Here is a 6,827-nt window from a genome sequence, read left to right on the forward strand (position 1 = left end):
CGGAGGAGGACTGCTGTGCGGCGGGAGACGGAGCTTCTCGGTCTCGCCTTGGAGCCCCGGCCTGCCTAGCGTGCCCGCGAACGCGAGAGCGCCGCCTTCGGAGGCCGACGATGCGAACCCGCAGGCTGGGGGAACCGCCCGCCCGCACCGGCACCGGCGCAGGGCCGGGCCGGCCGGCGGGGGCCCCCCAAGGGCGGGTCACGAGTGCCATTCGGTCGGGGTAGGGGTCGGGCGGGAGGGAGGGAGCGGCCCGTTCACGCTGCGCGCGCGCTCTCCCCATGCCGGCCCGAGTGTCGTGGAGAAGGCGAAAAAATCAAAAGGATAAGAGGCGACCAAATCCTAAGTCTCCCAAGTGCCAAACGCAGACAGAGTCAATGTACTGAAAACGTGTCTCCTCAATATCCCGTCGACTGCCCCGAAAAGTCTATCGACGAAAATAAAGACTTGACAGCCAAGGCCACCACACTGAGGGGTGTAGGAAAGACATGTCTGCAGCGCCCCGCACGACCGAAATCGGTACTACACCCGTAAATTGCCTCTGGTAGAAACGCCATTCATTTGAATGGAGCAAGTTTTCGGGATAGTTATTCACATTTTAGGGCATCACTGGCGGAATCAAACACTTGTACACTTTCCCCGATCTGGGTGACCTCCGGATAGGCTACTTTGTTACATTTTGGGATAAATGCTGGGCTTTGCTGAGACTGTGCAAGATGCTTTGCGTGAGCTCCGGATAGGCGACTTTGTGACATTTTGGGATGCGTGCTGGTACTTTGCTGGGACTGAGTGCCGCTGCATTTTGGGATCCATGCGGGTCCGTTTTGGGACTGAGTGCCGCTGCATTTTGGAATACATGATGGTCCGTTTTGGGGTCCAGGCTGGGACTTAGTGTCGCTGCATTTTGGGATCTTTGGCTTGCATGGAGCTCGTCTCATCTGAGTCCCAGAAGGGAGCTCTGATTTCCCGCATGGACCTCTGGCATTAAGCTCTGACTTCCAGCATGGAGCTCGTCTCATCTGAGACCCGGAAGGGAGCTCTGATTTCCCGCATGGACCTCGGGCATTAAGCATGGAGCTCTGACTTCCAGCATGGAGCTCGTCTCATCTGAGTCCCAGAAGGGAGCTCTTATTTCCCGCATGGACCTCGGGCATTAAGCATGGGGCTTTGACTTCCAGCATGGAGCTCGTCTCATCTGAGTCCCAGAAGGGAGCTCTGATTTCCCGCATGGACCTCGGGCATTAAGCATGGGGCTTTGACTTCCAGCATGGAGCTCGTCTCATCTGAGTCCCAGAAGGGAGCTCTGATTTCCCGCATGGACCTCGGGCATTAAGCTCTGACTTCCAGCATGGAGCTCGTCTCATCTGAGTCCCAGAAGGGAGCTCTGATTTCCCGCATGGACCTCGGGCATTAAGCATGGGGCTTTGACTTCCAGCATGGAGCTCGTCTCATCTGAGTCCCAGAAGGGAGCTCTGATTTCCCGCATGGACCTCGGGCATTAAGCATGGGGCTCTGACTTCCAGCATGGAGCTCGTCTCATCTGAGTCCCAGAAGGGAGCTCTTATTTCCCGCATGGACCTCTGGCATTAAGCTCTGACTTCCAGCATGGAGCTCGTCTCATCTGAGTCCCAGAAGGGAGCTCTGATTTCCCGCATGGACCTCGGGCATTAAGCATGGGGCTTTGACTTCCAGCATGGAGCTCGTCTCATCTGAGTCCCAGAAGGGAGCTCTGATTTCCCGCATGGACCTCGGGCATTAAGCATGGGGCTCTGACTTCCAGCATGGAGCTCGTCTCATCTGAGTCCCAGAAGGGAGCTCTTATTTCCCGCATGGACCTCTGGCATTAAGCTCTGACTTCCAGCATGGAGCTCGTCTCATCTGAGACCCGGAAGGGAGCTCTGATTTCCCGCATGGACCTCGGGCATTAGGCATGGGGCTCTCACTTCCAGCATGGAGCTCGTCTCATCTGAGTCCCGGAAGGGAGCTCTGATTTCCCGCATGGACCTCGGGCATTAAGGCTACTTTGTTACATTTTGGGATGAATGCTGGGCTTTGCTGAGACTGTGCAAGATGCTTTGCGTGAGCTCCGGATAGGCGACTTTGTGACATTTTGGGATGCGTGCTGGTACTTTGCTGGGACTGAGTGCCGCTGCATTTTGGGATCCATGCGGGTCCGTTTTGGGACTGAGTGCCGCTGCATTTTGGGATCTTTGGCTTGCATGGAGCTCGTCTCATCTGAGTCCCAGAAGGGAGCTCTGATTTCCCGCATGGACCTCTGGCATTACGCTCTGACTTCCAGCATGGAGCTCGTCTCATCTGAGTCCCAGAAGGGAGCTCTGATTTCCCGCATGGACCTCGGGCATTAAGCTCTCACTTCCAGCATGGAGCTCGTCTCATCTGAGTCCCGGAAGGGAGCTCTGATTTCCCGCATGGACCTCTGGCATTACGCTCTGACTTCCAGCATGGAGCTCGTCTCATCTGAGTCCCAGAAGGGAGCTCTGATTTCCCGCATGGACCTCTGGCATTAAGCTCTGACTTCCAGCATGGAGCTCGTCTCATCTGAGTCCCAGAAGGGAGCTCTTATTTCCCGCATGGACCTCGGGCATTAAGCATGGAGCGCTGACTTCCAGCATGGAGCTCGTCTCATCTGAGTCCCAGAAGGGAGCTCTGATTTCCCGCATGGACCTCGGGCATTAAGCATGGGGCTTTGACTTCCAGCATGGAGCTCGTCTCATCTGAGTCCCAGAAGGGAGCTCTGATTTCCCGCATGGACCTCGGGCATTAAGCATGGGGCTTTGACTTCCAGCATGGAGCTCGTCTCATCTGAGTCCCAGAAGGGAGCTCTGATTTCCCGCATGGACCTCGGGCATTAAGCATGGGGCTTTGACTTCCAGCATGGAGCTCGTCTCATCTGAGTCCCAGAAGGGAGCTCTGATTTCCCGCATGGACCTCTGGCATTAAGCGCTGACTTCCAGCATGGAGCTCGTCTCATCTGAGACCCGGAAGGGAGCTCTGATTTCCCGCATGGACCTCGGGCATTAGGCATGGGGCTCTCACTTCCAGCATGGAGCTCGTCTCATCTGAGTCCCGGAAGGGAGCTCTGATTTCCCGCATGGACCTCGGGCATTAAGGCTACTTTGTTACATTTTGGGATGAATGCTGGGCTTTGCTGAGACTGTGCAAGATGCTTTGCGTGAGCTCCGGATAGGCGACTTTGTGACATTTTGGGATGCGTGCTGGTACTTTGCTGGGACTGAGTGCCGCTGCATTTTGGGATCCATGCGGGTCCGTTTTGGGACTGAGTGCCGCTGCATTTTGGGATCTTTGGCTTGCATGGAGCTCGTCTCATCTGAGTCCCAGAAGGGAGCTCTGATTTCCCGCATGGACCTCTGGCATTACGCTCTGACTTCCAGCATGGAGCTCGTCTCATCTGAGTCCCAGAAGGGAGCTCTGATTTCCCGCATGGACCTCGGGCATTAAGCATGGGGCTTTGACTTCCAGCATGGAGCTCGTCTCATCTGAGTCCCAGAAGGGAGCTCTGATTTCCCGCATGGACCTCGGGCATTAAGCATGGGGCTTTGACTTCCAGCATGGAGCTCGTCTCATCTGAGTCCCAGAAGGGAGCTCTGATTTCCCGCATGGACCTCGGGCATTAAGGCTACTTTGTTACATTTTGGGATGAATGCTGGGCTTTGCTGAGACTGTGCAAGATGCTTTGCGTGAGCTCCGGATAGGCGACTTTGTGACATTTTGGGATGCGTGCTGGTACTTTGCTGGGACTGAGTGCCGCTGCATTTTGGGATCCATGCGGGTCCGTTTTGGGACTGAGTGCCGCTGCATTTTGGAATACATGATGGTCCGTTTTGGGGTCCAGGCTGGGACTTAGTGCCGCTGCATTTTGGGATCTTTGGCTTGCATGGAGCTCGTCTCATCTGAGTCCCAGAAGGGAGCTCTGATTTCCCGCATGGACCTCTGGCATTACGCTCTGACTTCCAGCATGGAGCTCGTCTCATCTGAGTCCTGGAAGGGAGCTCTGATTTCCCGCATGGACCTCTGGCATTAAGCTCTGACTTCCAGCATGGAGCTCGTCTCATCTGAGTCCCAGAAGGGAGCTCTGACTTCCCGCATGGACCTCGGGCATTAAGCATGGAGCTCTGACTTCCAGCATGGAGCTCGTCTCATCTGAGTCCCGGAAGGGAGCTCTGATTTCCCGCATGGACCTCGGGCATTAAGCATGGGGCTTTGACTTCCAGCATGGAGCTCGTCTCATCTGAGTCCCAGAAGGGAGCTCTGACTTCCCGCATGGACCTCGGGCATTAAGCTCTGACTTCCAGCATGGAGCTCGTCTCATCTGAGTCCCAGAAGGGAGCTCTTATTTCCCGCATGGACCTCTGGCATTAAGCTCTGACTTCCAGCATGGAGCTCGTCTCATCTGAGACCCGGAAGGGAGCTCTTATTTCCCGCATGGACCTCGGGCATTAAGCATGGAGCGCTGACTTCCAGCATGGAGCTCGTCTCATCTGAGACCCGGAAGGGAGCTCTGATTTCCCGCATGGACCTCGGGCATTAAGGCTACTTTGTTACATTTTGGGATGAATGCTGGGCTTTGCTGAGACTGTGCAAGATGCTTTGCGTGAGCTCCGGATAGGCGACTTTGTGACATTTTGGGATGCGTGCTGGTACTTTGCTGGGCCTGAGTGCCGCTGCATTTTGGGATCCATGCGGGTCCGTTTTGGGACTGAGTGCCGCTGCATTTTGGAATACATGATGGTCCGTTTTGGGGTCCAGGCTGGGACTTAGTGCCGCTGCATTTTGGGATCTTTGGCTTGCATGGAGCTCGTCTCATCTGAGTCCCAGAAGGGAGCTCTGATTTCCCGCATGGACCTCGGGCATTAGGCATGGGGCTCTCACTTCCAGCATGGAGCTCGTCTCATCTGAGTCCCGGAAGGGAGCTCTGATTTCCCGCATGGACCTCGGGCATTAAGCATGGGGCTCTGACTTCCAGCATGGAGCTCGTCTCATCTGAGTCCCAGAAGGGAGCTCTTATTTCCCGCATGGACCTCTGGCATTAAGCTCTGACTTCCAGCATGGAGCTCGTCTCATCTGAGTCCCAGAAGGGAGCTCTTATTTCCCGCATGGACCTCGGGCATTAAGCATGGAGCGCTGACTTCCAGCATGGAGCTCGTCTCATCTGAGTCCCAGAAGGGAGCTCTGATTTCCCGCATGGACCTCTGGCATTACGCTCTGACTTCCAGCATGGAGCTCGTCTCATCTGAGTCCCAGAAGGGAGCTCTGATTTCCCGCATGGACCTCGGGCATTAGGCATGGGGCTCTCACTTCCAGCATGGAGCTCGTCTCATCTGAGTCCCGGAAGGGAGCTCTGATTTCCCGCATGGACCTCTGGCATTAAGCTATGACTTCCAGCATGGAGCTCGTCTCATCTGAGTCCCGGAAGGGAGCTCTGATTTCCCGCATGGACCTCTGGCATTACGCTCTGACTTCCAGCATGGAGCTCGTCTCATCTGAGTCCCAGAAGGGAGCTCTGATTTCCCGCATGGACCTCTGGCATTAAGCTCTGACTTCCAGCATGGAGCTCGTCTCATCTGAGTCCCGGAAGGGAGCTCTGATTTCCCGCATGGACCTCGGGCATTAAGCATGGGGCTTTGACTTCCAGCATGGAGCTCGTCTCATCTGAGTCCCAGAAGGGAGCTCTGATTTCCCGCATGGACCTCGGGCATTAAGCATGGGGCTTTGACTTCCAGCATGGAGCTCGTCTCATCTGAGTCCCAGAAGGGAGCTCTTATTTCCCGCATGGACCTCGGGCATTAAGCATGGAGCTCTGACTTCCAGCATGGAGCTCGTCTCATCTGAGTCCCAGAAGGGAGCTCTTATTTCCCGCATGGACCTCTGGCATTAAGCTCTGACTTCCAGCATGGAGCTCGTCTCATCTGAGTCCCAGAAGGGAGCTCTTATTTCCCGCATGGACCTCTGGCATTAAGCTCTGACTTCCAGCATGGAGCTCGTCTCATCTGAGTCCCAGAAGGGAGCTCTTATTTCCCGCATGGACCTCGGGCATTAAGCATGGGGCTTTGACTTCCAGCATGGAGCTCGTCTCATCTGAGTCCCGGAAGGGAGCTCTGATTTCCCGCATGGACCTCGGGCATTAAGGCTACTTTGTTACATTTTGGGATGAATGCTGGGCTTTGCTGAGACTGTGCAAGATGCTTTGCGTGAGCTCCGGATAGGCGACTTTGTGACATTTTGGGATGCGTGCTGGTACTTTGCTGGGACTGAGTGCCGCTGCATTTTGGGATCCATGCGGGTCCGTTTTGGGACTGAGTGCCGCTGCATTTTGGAATACATGATGGTCCGTTTTGGGGTCCAGGCTGGGACTTAGTGCCGCTGCATTTTGGGATCTTTGGCTTGCATGGAGCTCGTCTCATCTGAGTCCCAGAAGGGAGCTCTGATTTCCCGCATGGACCTCTGGCATTAAGCTCTGACTTCCAGCATGGAGCTCGTCTCATCTGAGTCCCAGAAGGGAGCTCTTATTTCCCGCATGGACCTCTGGCATTAAGCTCTGACTTCCAGCATGGAGCTCGTCTCATCTGAGTCCCAGAAGGGAGCTCTGATTTCCCGCATGGACCTCTGGCATTACGCTCTGACTTCCAGCATGGAGCTCGTCTCATCTGAGTCCCAGAAGGGAGCTCTGACTTCCCGCATGGACCTCGGGCATTAAGCTCTGACTTCCAGCATGGAGCTCGTCTCATCTGAGTCCCAGAAGGGAGCTCTTATTTCCCGCATGGACCTCTGGCATTAAGCTCTGACTTCCA

Source organism: Phycodurus eques, unplaced genomic scaffold (assembly GCF_024500275.1).
Source record: "Phycodurus eques isolate BA_2022a unplaced genomic scaffold, UOR_Pequ_1.1 contig_253, whole genome shotgun sequence".
NCBI classification, from domain to species: domain Eukaryota; kingdom Metazoa; phylum Chordata; class Actinopteri; order Syngnathiformes; family Syngnathidae; genus Phycodurus; species Phycodurus eques.